We start from the raw sequence: 16,469 nt of genomic DNA, 5'->3' as shown, positions 1-16,469 counted from the left end.
TAGACCTCCACAACCTTGAGTGTGGATCAGCTAAGCTGTAACTAGTACCTGAGTTCTAGTAGACTAGAACCTAAATTTGCTTCAGGGATTTGAGGTCCTTGTTAAATTCTGACAAGAGCATAATTGATCCCTAACAAGAACTCTTATTTTGACACAAGAGTCAAGAACAATAGGCAATGGTTCTGTTAGATACTGGCTCATAAATAATATCAGAAATATTAAAGAAAAACACAAGGCCATATTAAATAAATGGTTTTGGAGTTTGTAAATAGAAAATTAAAAATTGTGGATTGACTTGAGGAAATCTATAGAGCAATTGTTTTTCCAAACTTAGGAGAAGCAATAATTGGGATGGATACATTGAGTAAAAACTTTATGGCAGAAACCAAAAAATTAATATCAGATTACTGGTAGGAAGAGTCTTATGAGACATAGTAATCTTGACTGACACAAAATGAATTGTAAGTACTCTTTAGTAGAGATTTGTCGGGGACTGAGGCCCCCCACCTGTACCTCCTCTAACCTGCTTGCTTTCGTCCCGCCTGAGAAGAAAAACCGCACCCCACGATCCCGTGGAGAGATAAGAGAAGGGACTGCCTGAGGCTATGCAAACATACCAATGCGGGACCTGGTGAAGCAGTAGATGTTATGTAAACACAGATAGCCAAAGTACGATATCCTAAGATAGAGCTGGCCCACCACGGAATTTGCTTGGAATCTCTTTGTCTTTTCTCTATATAAGTTTGCAACCCTGATAATAAAATCAGACCTTGCTTACCACCCCTTTGGTCTCACTCCTCTTTTCACCCATCCCCTTCAGGTAGGCGTTCTCCTCGATCCCCCCACTCATACTGGCCCTGCAGGTCAGGGCAAGTGGCGCCCAGACGTGGGGCTCGAGGTCCGGACTTCTGCCAGGCGGACCAACATTGAGAGACGATTCGTCGCGACCCCTTCCTTCTCATCGCTCATGAAGAGCCCCTGCGTTTTGGTAAGTTGAGTTTCGTCCGCCTCATTCTAATCATGGGTTCCAACCTTTCCAAGGAACAGGTCTTTATCCATGACCTTAAGCATGCCCTTAAGGATAGAGGAGTTAAGGTTAAGAAAAAGGACTTAGTGAACTTCTTTCTTTTTGTTGATGAGGTCTGTCCCTGGTTTATTGTTAACGGGCCGGACATCCATCCGGGCAAGTGGCAAAAGGTTGGGAGAGAGCTTAATAAGAAATTGCAAACTGAGGGCCCGGAGGCCATCCCCCCTTCTGTCTTTTCCTATTGGGGAATCATTAGAGACATAGTGGAATCCGCCTCCAGAGATCCGGGTGAGCGACAGCTCCTTTCGGTGGCAGAATTTTGCTTGCGCCCTTTGTCACGGGCCGCCTCTGTTAAGTCACTAGAGCGCCCCTTACCACGGGCGGCTCCTGTAAAATCACTACCTTCAATAGCCAAAAGTCCCCCAAGGCCCCCGTCCGTGGTCATTGATATTCCGCCAGAGCCACCAAAGCCCATTTATCCTCCCCTCCCTACAGGGCCCCGCCCTACAACCGAGTCCCTAACTTTCCCTATTATTACTAAACACAAGACCCCTCCCTTAAAGAATCCTGACCCTGATACGTTAGATCCTGGGGATGAAGCGGAACTTGAGGATGAGGCCGCCCGATATAATGATCCCGATTGGCCTGCTCTTCAACATTTGCTTCCTCCTTACTTATCCCAAACCTGCGCCCCTGTACTTTTGCCCCCTGTTCCCACTCCCTCGGTCCTTACCAATGCTAGACACCAACTTTCCACCCAGGTTAAGGAGCTCCGAGAAGTCTTAGACCTACAAAAGCAATATGTACAGCTCTCCTCGGAGTTGAGTTCCCTGCAGCACTCCCTCCAGAGCTCAGTCATTCTTTCTCCCAGTAAGCCTCAGTCGACCAAGGACCCGTCCAACAGGACTGGCGCTAAGACTAAAAACTCAAAAGAAGCGCAGCCCATGATGTTCCCCGTTATAACTCGGTCCCGCCGACTTGGGCCCCCACAAACCCCTGGGGCGGGTGAACTTACAGACTCCTCCGCGAGTGAGGGAGAGGAGGAGGAAGAGGAAAAGAATAAGGAGGAGGAGGAGGAGGAAGAGGAGGGAGAAGAAGGGCAGAGCAGTAGGAAGGCGGAACGGGAATGGCCGGAATACCGAAAATTGCATTTCAAGGGGCTTAAAGATCTCAATGCCGCTGTTAAGGCATATGGCCCCAATGCCCCTTTCACCCTCTCCGCCCTTGAGGCCATGTCCCGTGGAGGGTATCTTTTGCCGGCGGAGTGGCTCCGCGTGGTTCGAGCTGTTCTCTCACGGGGACAATTTTTGACGTGGAAAGCCGACTTCTATGATCGTTGTCAATCCACGGCAAAGAGCAATGGGAAGTCCCCCAACTCCCCCGCTTCAAAATGGACCTATGAAAAGCTGAGTGGTCAAGGCAAATATGCAGGTGAGGCCAAGCAACGCCGCCTTCCCATAGGTCTCTTGGCGCAAACCGCCAACGCGGCATTTGCCGCCTGGCGCGCTTTACCAACCCCTGGTTCTCCTCTTGCCCCGCTTAATAAAATAATACAAGGGACTCAGGAGGACTTTTCTGAATACGTTAGCAGGCTCCTGGAGGCCACCGAGCGGACCCTCGGTCAGGAGGCCTCTAAGGATCAGCTTGTGAGGCGTCTGGCATATGAGAACTCCAATACTGCTTGTCGCTCTGCCTTGCGCGGGAAATGGAGGGATAAAACCCTAGAGGAGATGATCCGCCTCTGCAGAGACATAGATCCTTTTACTACGAAAATATCCCAGGCTGTACATTTAGCTGTCGGGGCGGCTCTCCAGCCGGGGGACTCCCAGAAGGAGTGTTTCCGCTGTGGGCAACCCGGTCACTTTGCCCGGCAGTGCCCCAGCTCGCCAGATACCCCCCCTCCTCCAACCCAAAATAGGGGTTCTCAACCTTCCACCCTCTGCCCCAGATGCAGGAAAGGGAAGCACTGGGCGAACACTTGTCGCTCCGCGACAGATGTCAATGGCCACCCCCTGCAGGGAAACGGCCGGAGGGGCCAGCCCCGGGCCCCCCAGCCGATCCCCGTCCCGCGGGCCTCGGGGACCAGCCCGCCCACACCCAACTCTACAGAGCCACTTCAGGAAGCGCAGGGGTGGACCTGTGTGCCGCCTCCACCACAATATTGACCCCGGAAGGTGGGGTGCATATAATTTCTACAGGCATCTTTGGCCCCCCGCCCCCCAATTTTTATTTTTTTATTCTTGGTCGTGCTTCCACTACTATTAATGGCCTTCTAATCCACCCCTCCATTGTTGACGGTGATTATATGGGGGAAATCCAGATACTTGCTTCAACCCTACAGGGACCCCTCACTGTCTATCAGGGGCAACGCCTTGCACAGGCTCTCCCGCTCCCCCTACAAACCCCATACCCTGCCCTCACCACCGTTAGAGGCCACTCCAAGCCCGGGTCCTCAGACATCTATTGGGTTCAGGCCATTTCCCAGGACCGCCCCATGCTTACGCTTACCATTCAAGGCAGATCTTTTGAAGGAATATTAGATTCCGGAGCTGACTCAACTGTTATTTCAAAAGATAGCTGGCCGCCTTCTTGGCCCCTTCAACCATCCATGACGCACTTACAGGGCATAGGCCAGTCCCATTATACTCTACAGAGTTCCCAATGGTTGCCCTGGCAAGACAAGGAGGGAAATAAAGGGACTGTCCGGCCTTTTGTGGTCCCCGGCCTACCTGTCAACTTATGGGGAAGGGATATTCTTTCTCAGATGGGGATAATTATGTGCAGTCCAAATACAGTTGTAACCCGTCAGATGGTCTCCCAGGGATTTCTCCCAGGGAAAAGGCTAGGCAAAAGAGGGCAAGGACAACCGTCCCCAATTGTTGCTGAAGGGAGGAAAGGGCGAGCAGGCCTTGGCTTTGAAGGCCCAGATAATCAGAACCATTTTTCGTGAGGGCCACGGGTCCTCCTGCACTCCAGGCAGATAGGATCTCGTGGAAAAATGACCTACCCGTCTGGGTAGACCAGTGGCCCTTACCCAAGATAAAGCTGGAAGCAGCGTTCGCTTTAGTGCAGGAGCAATTAGCTGCAGGGCACATAGAACCGTCCACATCCCCGTGGAACACGCCCATTTTTGTTATCCAGAAAAGGTCAGGTAAATGGCGGCTCTTACATGATTTGCGGGCCGTCAATAAAACTATGGTTCCTATGGGGGCCCTTCAACCTGGGCTCCCCTCTCCTGTAGCCATACCACAAGGTTTCTCTAAGATTACAATTGACCTTAAGGATTGCTTCTTTTCCATTCCCCTCCACCCCTCCGATTGCCAGCGCTTCGCTTTTAGTGTTCCTATTACCAATTGTGTGGGCCCTTCCCCGCGTTTTCAGTGGAAAGTCTTGCCACAAGGCATGGCTAATAGCCCTACGCTGTGCCAAAAATATGTAGCACAAACAATTGACCCTTTTCGCTTGCAGTATCCCAAGCTTTATATCATCCATTATATGGATGATATCCTCCTTGCAGGTTCAGATGATGAGGAATTGACCCAGGTATCACAGGAGCTCATTAGGGCATTGGAAAATCGGGGCCTTAAAATTTCCCCCGATAAAATACAAACCTACCCCCCGCAGCTCTTCTTGGGGTTTGAACTTTTAACTAATCGCATTCTCTCCCAGAAGGTTCGCTTGCGAGTAAGTCACCTTTGTTCCCTTAATGATTTCCAAAAGCTTCTGGGAGAATTGAATTGGCTTAGGCCTTATCTTAAGCTCACTACGGGGGAATTGAGACCCTTGTTTGATATTCTAAAAGGAGACTCCGACCCAAATTCACCCCGTTCTCTCACGCCGGAGGCCCGTAAGGCCCTTGCCTTAATTGAGCAAGCTATTCATGATCAACATATTGGGTATTACGCTCCTCTAAAACCTCTTTGGCTCTTAATTTTTTCTACTGCTTTTTCCCCCACTGGATTATTGTGGCAGGAGCATCCGTTGTTTTGGATTCATATGCCAGCCACACCTACAAAGATCCTCCCCTCCTACCCGCATTTAACGGCTGGCCTCCTGCGCCTAGGGCGAGAGGCAGCCCTTCGGCTTTTTGGTCGGGAACCAGATCATATTGTCTGCCCCTACACCGCTTCACAGATTCAATGGCTGCTTCAGAATGATGACGATTGGGCAGTTAACTGCATTTCCTACCCAGGGATTATAGACAATCATTATCCCTCAGACAAGCTTGTCCAGTTCTTTCAGAAAACACCTGTTGTCTTCCCAAGGATTACCAAGGCGGAGCCCATCAGAGGCGCCCATTTGGCGTTCACTGATGGATCCGCCACAGGGAAGGCAGCCTTCAGTGTTGATGGAAAGGCCACCTCTTTTGACACACCCTTCATCTCTGCGCAGCTGGTGGAACTTGCAGCGGTCATCAAGGTTTTTGAATCTGTTCCGGGTCCTCTCAATATTTATACTGATAGCTCCTACATTGCACATTCGGTCCCTCTATTGGAAACTGTCCCGTATATTCGTCCCTCCACTAATGCGTCTCCTCTTTTTGCCACTCTTCAGCTTCTAATCCTCTCCCGCAAGCACCCCTTTTTCATTGGACATATTCGTGCCCACTCCGACCTCCCCGGTCCCCTTTCTGAAGGGAATGATCAGGTTGATCAGGCAACTCGTCGCATTTTACTTGCTCTGTCTACCTCTCCTGTTGCTGCTGCCACGCAAGCCCATAAGCTGCATCACCTTAATGCCCATACGCTTCGTCTCAAGTTCCCTATCACCCGGGAACAAGCCAGACAGATCGTGAAACAGTGCCCTGGCTGCCTGACTCTTCTCCCTGAACCTCATACTGGCATCAATCCCCGAGGTCTCATTCCCGGGGAGCTTTGGCAAATGGATGTCACTCATTACCTCCCTTTTGGTCGGCTTAAATATATTCATGTGTCCATTGATACTTTCAGTGGTTTTATCTTTGCCACCTTGCAACCTGGAGAGGCCACCAAGCATGTCATTAATCACCTCATTAGTGCCTTGGCAGTCCTCCCGCAGCCCAAAATTCTTAAGACAGATAATGGCCCCGGCTACACCAGCTCTTCTTTCAGATCCTTTTGTACACAACTACATATTAAGCATGTAACTGGCATACCCTATAATCCTCAGGGGCAAGGAATTGTGGAAAGGGCCCATCAAACATTGAAAAACATGGTCCTGAAATTACAGTCAGGGGGGGAAGTTCTTTATCCCAGAGCTGGCAATGCCAAAACGTTGCTCAATCACGCCCTTTTTGTTTTAAATTTTCTCACCCTTGACGCTGCGGCAAAGAGTGCAGCAGACCGCCTTTGGCATTCCTCTACGGCCCAAACCTACGCTCAGGCAAAATGGAAAGATCCCCTTCTTGGCAAATGGCAGGGCCCTGATCCTGTGTTAATCTGGGGCAAAGGCCATGCTTGTATTTATGATTCAAAGTGCCAAAATGCTAGATGGTTGCCTGAAAGGCTGATCAAGTTGATGGACAAGCCAGATGCTTACAATACCGTCCAGGGGACTACACCTCCCTGAGACACATCTGTTTTTCTTTTCCTGTTTTTCAGGAGATGACGCAAAGAACTTTTCGAAAATCCCCTCTGGAGTGGCTTGAATGGAGTCCTCCCATATCTCCTCCCTCTCCTTGGACCCTTGATTGGTCTCCTCCTACTTCTTTCTTTTGGGCCCTGGGCTTTTAGTAGACTAACCTCTTTCATTAAAACGCAGATTGAGGCTTCTCTTAAAAGCCCTATCAATATCCATTATCATCGCCTGGCACTTCTGGAGAACCCTGCAGACAACGAGGAGGACGGACTTCAGTTCTCCAAGCTTGTGCAGTCAGAGTCCCGTTGCATGCGGTGGTGGAAGGCCTTTAGGGGATAAACACGGAGCGGCAGCTGTGAGAGTGCCCATGACGGGAATATTGAGGCCCCATATATCAGGATCATAGGCGCGGCTGCAGTTGTTCCCTATGACGGGAGTAGAGCAAGGCCGTGGCTGTTCGGCCACGTAGATCCCCTTGCTTAGCCTAAGACAGGGTCATCTGCCGAAAAAGCGCTCTGAATATGGAAACCAGCCTCATAGCCTAAGACAGGCCTCTCACCCGCCCGCATATTTTAATTTCAGTCCGCCCGCATGTTTTAATTTTAGTCAAAAGGGGGACATGTCGGGGACTGAGGCCCCCCACCTGTACCTCCTCTAACCTGCTTGCTTTCGTCCCGCCTGAGAAGAAAAACCGCACCCCACGATCCCGTGGAGAGATAAGAGAAGGGACTGCCTGAGGCTATGCAAACATACCAATGCGGGACCTGGTGAAGCAGTAGATGTTATGTAAACACAGATAGCCAAAGTACGATATCCTAAGATAGAGCTGGCCCACCACGGAATTTGCTTGGAATCTCTTTGTCTTTTCTCTATATAAGTTTGCAACCCTGATAATAAAATCAGACCTTGCTTACCACCCCTTTGGTCTCACTCCTCTTTTCACCCATCCCCTTCAGGTAGGCGTTCTCCTCGATCCCCCCACTCATACTGGCCCTGCAGGTCAGGGCAGAGATTCAAAGGAAGAAACAAGGAAATTGCTGCAATTGAGCAAAAGAAAGTATAATTAGGAAGATAAACTAACACTTAGAGTTCTCTGTTTTGGCCAGTCAATAAAAGCCAGTGGAGAGATTTACAATGACCTATAGGACACTTAATGCCAAGACTGAACCTATTAAGGAAACCCTTCCTAATATTTCAGAAATCATTTGCAAACTTTAAAGATATGCTTGATGTTGATTTTTAAGTTACTCATTTAAGTAACAGGTTCTTTGCTGTACAAGTGGTTGAAAGAAAGTCAGGAACAATTTGCCTTCATGTGGCATGGAGCAGAGTAAATACCTTCTTTTAAATGTTGCCACAAGGATATGTTAATAGCCCAGTTTTATGTCATAATTTGTGTAGACAAGACCTAGATAAAATTGACATGAGTACTTGCCTTATTCAATATTATTGAGATAATATTATAATTAGGGGACATCACAAATGACAGTAGAGAAAATTATAGGTAGAATTGATGAGGGATTAATTAAAGACAGATACTTGCCTTACAAATGATACAGAATGCTCAACCATCAGTTAAGTTTCTAGGTATGATTTGGACCTTAGAGGGAGCATCAATTTTCCAACTAGTAGTAGAAAAGATGTTAGTTTGAAACTCCCAAAGAATAAAAAGGAAGCACAAAGAACAGTTGGAATATCCAGTGTGAATTAGAAGGTTAACTCAGAGTGAGCAAAATATTTTGTTTTAAGCTTCTATTTTGTGACTAAGTAGTTATGTAAGTTGTTTCTCTGTTACAAGATAAGCACTTGAACGTTATAGTTTGACAATGAAATGTGTCACTCAAATGTGGAAAACAAATGGTATGTGCCTGCATATGTATTTGTGTCTCCCAGATTTGGTAAACAATGGCTAATGATGTATGTGTTCCAAATCAAGTAAACAACTGATACTAGTTTTGGTTGATATTATCACTAATCTGAACTTAAAAGTAATTTGTAAACTCCCTTAGACAGAATCGTAAAAACCACCAGAGCCCTATCATCTTACTCCTAGGTTGTGGCTAAGAAAAGCTCCTATATTTCTGTATTTACACAAGAGTATTTCTAACTGATGGAGACTTGCCAAAATGCCACCTTGAAGGAAGACACACAGCCTCTGGGTTGGCAGAGAGAGGAACTTGTTGTGAGTAGCCAGGATGAGATATGCTTACTAGACTTTATGAATCAGATTGGTGGGTTGTTCCTAGAGGTTTTGATGTTTGTATTGGTAACCAATAAAGTTTGATTGCATGGAATGATGACTGTAAGTCTTATTAGGGTACCATTGTTGAGGTTCAGGCTGCTGGGGACCTCAAAATACTGACACACTGGGTCCTGCTCGAATGAATTCAACCCAAGCCTTCTTTCAACCAAAGTAAAACAAAGTTTATTAAAGATTTGCCATATTGGGTTGACTCTTAAGAAGTCTAAGCATTTCTAACGCTTATATTAACAAGAGGGCCAGATACAATCTGAGCTAGATTGAGTTTGAGCTAGATTGAATCTGAGCACCTTCATGGAGACAAGAAGGATCTTATATACAGAAAGACTGGGGAGGGATCTGGGGATGGTCTAGAAAAGTGGGGATTCCAGGGATAATGGTCTTAATGGGAGTGGTCAATAACCTGGGGTGTCTAGAGGTCTGGATGGGAATGACCAGTAAGCTGGGGTGAATAAAGGTCTAGGGAGGATCTTGATGGGAGTGGTCAGTAGCCTGGAGAATGGGATATTGATAGGATCAAGGGTGGGAAGTATAACAGAGATTTTGGGCATAGTAATAATGAAAAGTTTATGGGCCTCAAGACACTACCAGATCAAGTTGGAAGATTCAAGGAAGAGTTCAAGGAGGTTCCCAGATTCCATATTCTATCACCGTCAGCCCTAATAAACATATATAATGTCAAATCAATTTTACACATGCATAGTCTGTTACAGGTAGAGAGGCCTATGATATCTTGCTTGTAGAAGATGCTTAGGACCTTGCTACTGTAGGATGGTACATGATAGGAACACTGGTTCCTGAAAGCAGCTTTTCCCCCCCACCCACTGCATGGGAAAGCTTTTGATACAAGAAAACAAAGCTTCCCCCTGGATCTGATTGGCCATGGCTTCCCTGAAGCAGCTTCCTGGTTATCTTGGGTCATAAAATATACCAGTTACATAGAATATAGACTAATCAGATTTGGTGAGTAACTAAAACCACACAAGTTAATCAGATGTGTTTCTGTGAGACATTGAGACATCTACCAAAGTTGAAGTTTTACTGTATCATTGTTGCATGTTCTTGCTGTTAGGGAAAAAGTAAATGTTGTTTTATTAAATGTTGACTGACTAATGAGCGTCCCATCTCTTCCCAGAATCTATCCTGAACCAAGAGAGTGCTGAGAATGGAGTCCCTCCTCTGACAGATGATGAATTAATTGAGGAGACTAAGAAGGAAGTAGGGGAAGAACTAGTAGAGAATAGTGAAAAACTAGGGAAGAGGGTATCCACAAGGAAAAGGTGTTCAACAGTGTCAAATGCAGTAGAAGAATGAAGATTGAGAAAAGACTATCAGGAGAGGGTAAAGTGAAGATGCACAGTAAGAAGAAACATTTGACCTTAACTTTCCAGCATACTTCCTCCACAAAAACTTAGAAAATATGCCAGACCAAATTCTGCATGAGAAAGCCAAGAAAAAATCACAGCAAGTCACTCTTCCAGTCCAGGGCAGCTAGGAAGACACAGAGAGAGATCAGGAAATACTGTGGTGGAAACTTGGCAGGAGAAAAGTGCAGCAGTGATGACAGGGATGGGGAGTATTGTAGAACCCAGTTATGGGAAGGGAGCTGAAACAAAACATCAGGGCAGGAAACAACAGGGCAGAAAGAGGTCACAAGGGACTCATGAACCAGTACTAGGCACAGAAAGAGGTATCATCTGGTATCTCCATCACCCATTACCAAAATCTAGGTCACAGATTTGGGGAGGAGAAGAACAACAGCAAGTGAGCACAGAGTCCTATCTGAATAGTGGCACAGAGCAAATTCCAGATATTTAGCTTTATGGTTTTGGGGCCAGGAACAGAGCAGTGACTCATTTCTAAGCCTTAGCCAAATGCATAAGCCTGCAGTAAATAACCAGGGTTGGAGACCACGAATAAAGGGGAGTCAGAAGTTCAGTCACTTTGAACCTGAAGAACTTCCCAGCAAGCTAACAGTGACTGACTCCAGTAGCACTCTACTGAAAGTCAATTACACAAAATCCAAGACTCAACTTGCAGAACTCAGACCAAGAGGCCAGTGAATAGAACTGTCCTTTGATTACACCACTTAGGAAACACTGAAAACTTGTAAGCCCATAGACTGAGCTGTGAAAACAGCAGAAGTACATAAAAAGAGAGCTCAGTCCAGACACTCCCTCCTACCCCAAAGTGAATAGAGCCCAATACGAACATAAATTCCAAAGTCAAAAATGAACAAACAAAAAAAGAAGTTACCATGGCAATGGGAAGCTCAAGATTCAAACACAGAAGAATACAATGACTTGAAAACATCTATGAGCAAAGTCTCAAAGAAAAATGCAGATAGTTCCATGTACTCTAAAATATTTATAGCAGTGATATATATAACACAATATCACTAGCTAAAAATTGGAAACAAAGTAGATGCCCGTTAATTGGGCAATGACTAAACAAATTGTGGTTCATGATTATAAAGGACTGTGCTATAAGAAATTATGTATGTGATGACTATAGAGAATCCTGGGAAAATGTACATGAATGTACGCTAAACAGAATAAAAAAAAAATGTTTGGTAATTATGACAATGTAAATGGAAAGAACAATGATACACCAAAAAAAAAAAAAAAAGTAAATGTAACAAAATCATAAAAATCAAGTGGGACTTGAATGAAAAGATATGAGAAAATACCCCCAACCTACCCCTTTATGAAAGTGAGAGGTCTATAGGTATTAAACATTGCACATGTGTTTGTAATTTTTCAATGACTTTTTTTCCTATCTAAAAAAAATATCATTTGTCATCTGGGATGGCTCTCAGAGAGAGGGAAGAGTATGTTGAGATACCATGGTGATGTAAGAACAAGAAAATATTGACAAAAAAACTGATTTTAAAAAAGTCAAAAATGTATGGAAATAAGCCCAACAATAATTCCCAGAAGCTTAAAGAAGGAGCTAAAAATTATTTTAAAAAACAAATGAGAGCTATGGAAGAAAGATATGAAAAGAAAATTAGCAGATTAGCAAAAGGGGTATAAAACATTAACGAAGAAAATAACTCCTTGAAAATTAGGATTAGCTGAATGGAAGCTAAGGATACCATAAGAAATTAAGGAATAAAAAAAAGAAGACAAAAGACTGAAAAAAAAGACAAAAAATGTTAAACATCTCAAGAAAAACAACTGACCTGGAAAGCAGATCACGGAGAAATCATTTAAGAATCACCAAATCACATAAAAGCCATAAGTAAAAAAGAGTCTGGAATCATATTTCTAAAAGACAATTGCCCAGATATTTTAGAACCAGAAGACAAAGCAGAAATTAAAAGAACTGACTGAAACCCCAAAATAAAAACTCCCAAGAATATCACAGTCAAAATCCAGAACTCCCAGGTTAAAAAGCAAATATTTCAGAGAGACAGAAAGAAATAATTCAAATACCATGGAACCAGTTAGGATTATACAAAACCTAACAGTCACCATAATAAAGAAAAGGAGAGTTTAGAATATGACAAAAGATTTAGGATTACAAACAAAAATCTATACAGCAAAAATGAGTATAATCCTTCATGGGAAAAAAAAAACATTTAAAGAAATGGAGGACTTTCAAATATTCCTGATGAAAAGAACAGAGATGAATAGAAAATTTGACATTCAAACACAGGACTCAAGAAAAGGTATAAAAAGGTAAAAACGAGCAAGAAATCACAAGGGACTAAATAAGGTTAAACTGTTTACATTCTTATATGGGGAGAGGATACATGTAACCCATAAGAACCGTATCATCACCAGGATTCTTAGAGGGAGTCTAATTGGACAGAGGGTATAGCTGTGATCCTATTATGTGCAGATGATCCAAGATGAAGAATGAAAGGGTACGGAAGAAGGATACACAGGGAGAGGAGGAAAGGGAGAGGAGGAATGGTGAAACTATCTTCCATAAATGGGACATGCAAGAGTTAATACAATGGAGGTGACAAAGGGCAGAAGTAGGTAACATTTGAATTTCATTTTCATCTGAACTGACTGGAGAGAAGAATAAATATACACACACAGTTGGTTACAGAAACTCATCTTACCTAACAGAAACGTAGAAGGGAGAAGGGTTAAGAGAAATGGGAAGGAGAAATAAGAGGAAGGATAAATTAAGGGAAGAAGTGGGTCAAAGCAAAATAAACTCTTAAAGAGGAGACAAGAGTAAAAAAGAGAAAGACAAGCATAATAGAAAATTATGGAGGGAAATACAGTTAAGAAATTTAACTATGAATGTGAATGGGGTGAACTCACCCATAAAATGGAAGAGGTTATCAGAATGGATTTGAAAGAAGAATCCAACAATGTTGTTTATAAGCACTACACTTAAAACAGAAAGATACAGAGAATTAAAATAAAGAGCTGGAGCAGAAGCAACTATGCTTAAGCTGAAGTAAAAAAGAAGGCAGGGGTAGCAATCATGATCTCAAACAAAGCAAAAGCAGAAATAGACCTAATTTAAAAAGATAAACAAAGAAATGACATTTGGTTAAAAGTTACCATAGGCAATGAATTAATATCAACCCTAAACATACATGTATCAAATGTAATAGCATTTAAATTCTTAAAGGAACATTTAAGTTACAGAAAGAAATAGTAAAACAATAATAGTAGGGGACCTCAATTTACCCTTCTCAGACCTAAATAAATCTAGCTATAAAATAAACAAGAAGGAAGTTAAGAAAATGAATGGAATTTCAGAAAAGTTAGATATAATAGATCTCTGGAAAATATTGAAAGGATTCTATTCCTTTCAGGAATATATTTGATGTCAGCTGTGCATGTCACTTTCACAAATAAGCATAAAACCTCACAAACAAATGAAGAAAGGCAAAAATATTAAATGCATCTGTTTCTGATGACAATGTAATAAAAATTATATTCAATAAAAGGTCCCGGAAGCAAAGATTAAAAATTAGTTGGAAATTAAATAACTTAATCCTATAGAATGGGTAAGTCAAAGACTGAATCATAGAAACAATAATTTCATTAAAGATAATAATAACAATGAGATGTAAAAATTTGGGGGACAATTTAATGATGGGAACAATTAAATCTCTAAACACATATTAATAAAAGATAGAGCAGATCAACAAATTGGGCATGCAACTAAAGAAAATTAGAATAATTAGAAAAGAAAATTAGAATACCAACCAATCAAACCTAAAAACCCCAATAAAATAAATATGCCATTAACTAATTTGCTTTTTAAAAAGAAAGAAGAAACTCAAATTATTAGTATCAAAAATAGAATAGGTGAATTTATAACCAATGAAGATAAAATAAAATCAGTTATTTAGAGCCACTTTGCCCAATTATCTTCCAGTAAAACTGACAATCTTAATGAATTGGATTAATATTTACAAAAAATATATGTTGCCCAGATTAATAGAATGGGAAAGAATATATCTAAATGATCCTATCTTAGGAAAAGAAATTGAATACATCATAAATAAGTTCCTTAAGGGAAAAAAAACAACCCAGGGCCAGATGGATTTATAAGCAACTTTATAAGCAAATTCAACCACACATTTAAAGAACAATTAATTCCAGTACTTTGTTTGAAAAGGCAAAAAAAGGACTCCTAATGAATTCCTTCTGTGACACAAATATTGTCTTGATACCTCAATCATGGAGAGTCAAAGCAGACAAAGAAAACTCTAGATTATTTTTCCTAAGGCATACTGATGCAAAAAATTTAAATAAAATGCTAGGAAGGAGATTATAGCAATATATCACAATGATCATATTTTATGACTATGGCTATATTATACTCAGAATGCAGGGATGGTTCAATTTTAGGAAAACTATAAGCATAATTGATCATGAGAATGACAAAATAAACAAAAATCACATGATTATTTCAACAGATGCAGAAAAAGTTTGTTTTGCTTTTTTTTTTTTTTACAAAATATCACACTGTTAAAAAACATAGAAGAAATCACACATACATGCAAATACACACACATATCTCATTCCATCTCCCATCTCCTTGTCTTTGTACTGACTATATCCAGGAATGTACTCCCGTTTCCTTATATCATTCTGCTTTGGAAAATCCTTCTCTTCTTTTAAGATGTAGCTCAAACAGCACTTAGCACAGTCTTTGGCATTTTAGTAAATGCTTGTTGATTGATTAAAAGCACCCTCACACTGAAACATTAATTGCTCATGGGTAGATCAAACCAATATATTAAAAATCACTGTACTAGCTAAATTACTTTTCTTATGCAATGCCATACCTATCAAACTATCAAAGAATTACTTTATGAAACTAGAAAAAAAAAAGTGCAAATATCATCTGGAGGAACAAAAGGTCAGGAATATCAAGGGAACGAATGAAGAAAAAATGGGAAAGAAGGCAGCTTTGCACATCTCAAACCATACTATGAAGCTGTAATTGTAACAATACAATACAGGAAAAGAAATACAGAAGTTGTTCAATAGAACAGATGAGGTATAGAAACAAATGACTATAGTAACTAATATTTGATAATCCAAAAGATCTGTTTTGTGACAAGAACTCATTATTTGACAAAACTCCTGGGAAAAACACAAAGTAATCTGGGAGAAACAAGAAATGATCATACACCAAGAGAAATTCAAAATGGATATCTGATTTAGACGTAAAGTGATATTATAAATAAGTTAATGGAGCATGGGAGAAATTATCTGTCTAATCTATGGACAGGGGAAGAGTTCATGAGCAAACAAGACAGAGAGGTTCACAGGAAGTAAAATGTTCAATTTTGACCATACAAAATTTTTGCATAAACAAAACCAATGCAGCTTAAATTAAAAAGGGGAGGAGATCTTTTCAGCAAGTCTTTCTGAAAAAGATCTAATTTCTAAAATATATAGGCAATGGACTCAAATTTCCAAGAATAAGGAGATTATAGCCATTTCCCAATTGATAAATGGCCAAAGGACATGAACAGGTAGTTTTCAGAAGAAGAAATCCAAGGCATGAAAAAACACGCTACAACTTTAATAATTAGAGAAATGTTGATTAAAACAATTAGGTTCCATCTCATACCAATCAGATTGGCCAATATGACACAAAAAGGAAGAGGACAAATTGTGGAGGGGATGTGAGAAAATTGGTACATAAGTCCACTATTGATGGAGCTGTGAATTAGTCCAACCATGATAGAATTTGGAATTGCTGCAACAATTTTCTTTGCTAGTGACAGAAAATTGTTGATAGAAAATGTAACTTGCCACTCCCTTTATTATTCTAGTAATGTGGGAATGTCAGTAATGTATTTACATTGGTACTCTTAAGGTATTTACTCTTGATTAGGTTGAGCTGAACCACACCCTAAGTCCCCCTACTGGGAGATTTTACCTTGTAATGGAACCTAGTTTAAGCTGGATCTCAAGTTTCTAACATCCTTTCCCCCTTCCTTTGGGATCCATGGCATAAAGGGCAAAACAGCCAAAATGAAATGGTTTTCTTTGTTCAGACTGCTAAGGGTCACTAAGGTCTCATGACCAGACTTTGCTACCTCGTATTCCCCTCTCCCCCTTTTTTGTCTAAAGGTATAAGCTTTTGCGTGGGTCTTGGAGTTAGGAAATTCATTGTGCTCTGCACTCA

At 42.1% G+C, this 16,469-nt stretch overlaps 1 long non-coding RNA gene across 1 annotated transcript; it reads left to right on the top strand.

The window, feature by feature from the left end:
- Window positions 1-489: 489 nt before the first annotated feature.
- Window positions 490-7,499, top strand: LOC140533941 (uncharacterized). Its single transcript, XR_011977114.1, has 2 exons — window positions 490-988; window positions 6,607-7,499. It is a non-coding gene; the product is annotated as an uncharacterized lncRNA (long non-coding RNA).
- The last annotated feature ends 8,970 nt before the right edge of the window (window positions 7,500-16,469 follow it).

This window comes from Notamacropus eugenii, chromosome 3 (genome assembly GCF_028372415.1).
Source record: "Notamacropus eugenii isolate mMacEug1 chromosome 3, mMacEug1.pri_v2, whole genome shotgun sequence".
Lineage (NCBI taxonomy): Eukaryota > Metazoa > Chordata > Mammalia > Diprotodontia > Macropodidae > Notamacropus > Notamacropus eugenii.
This window is presented reverse-complemented; position numbering and strand designations above follow the sequence as displayed.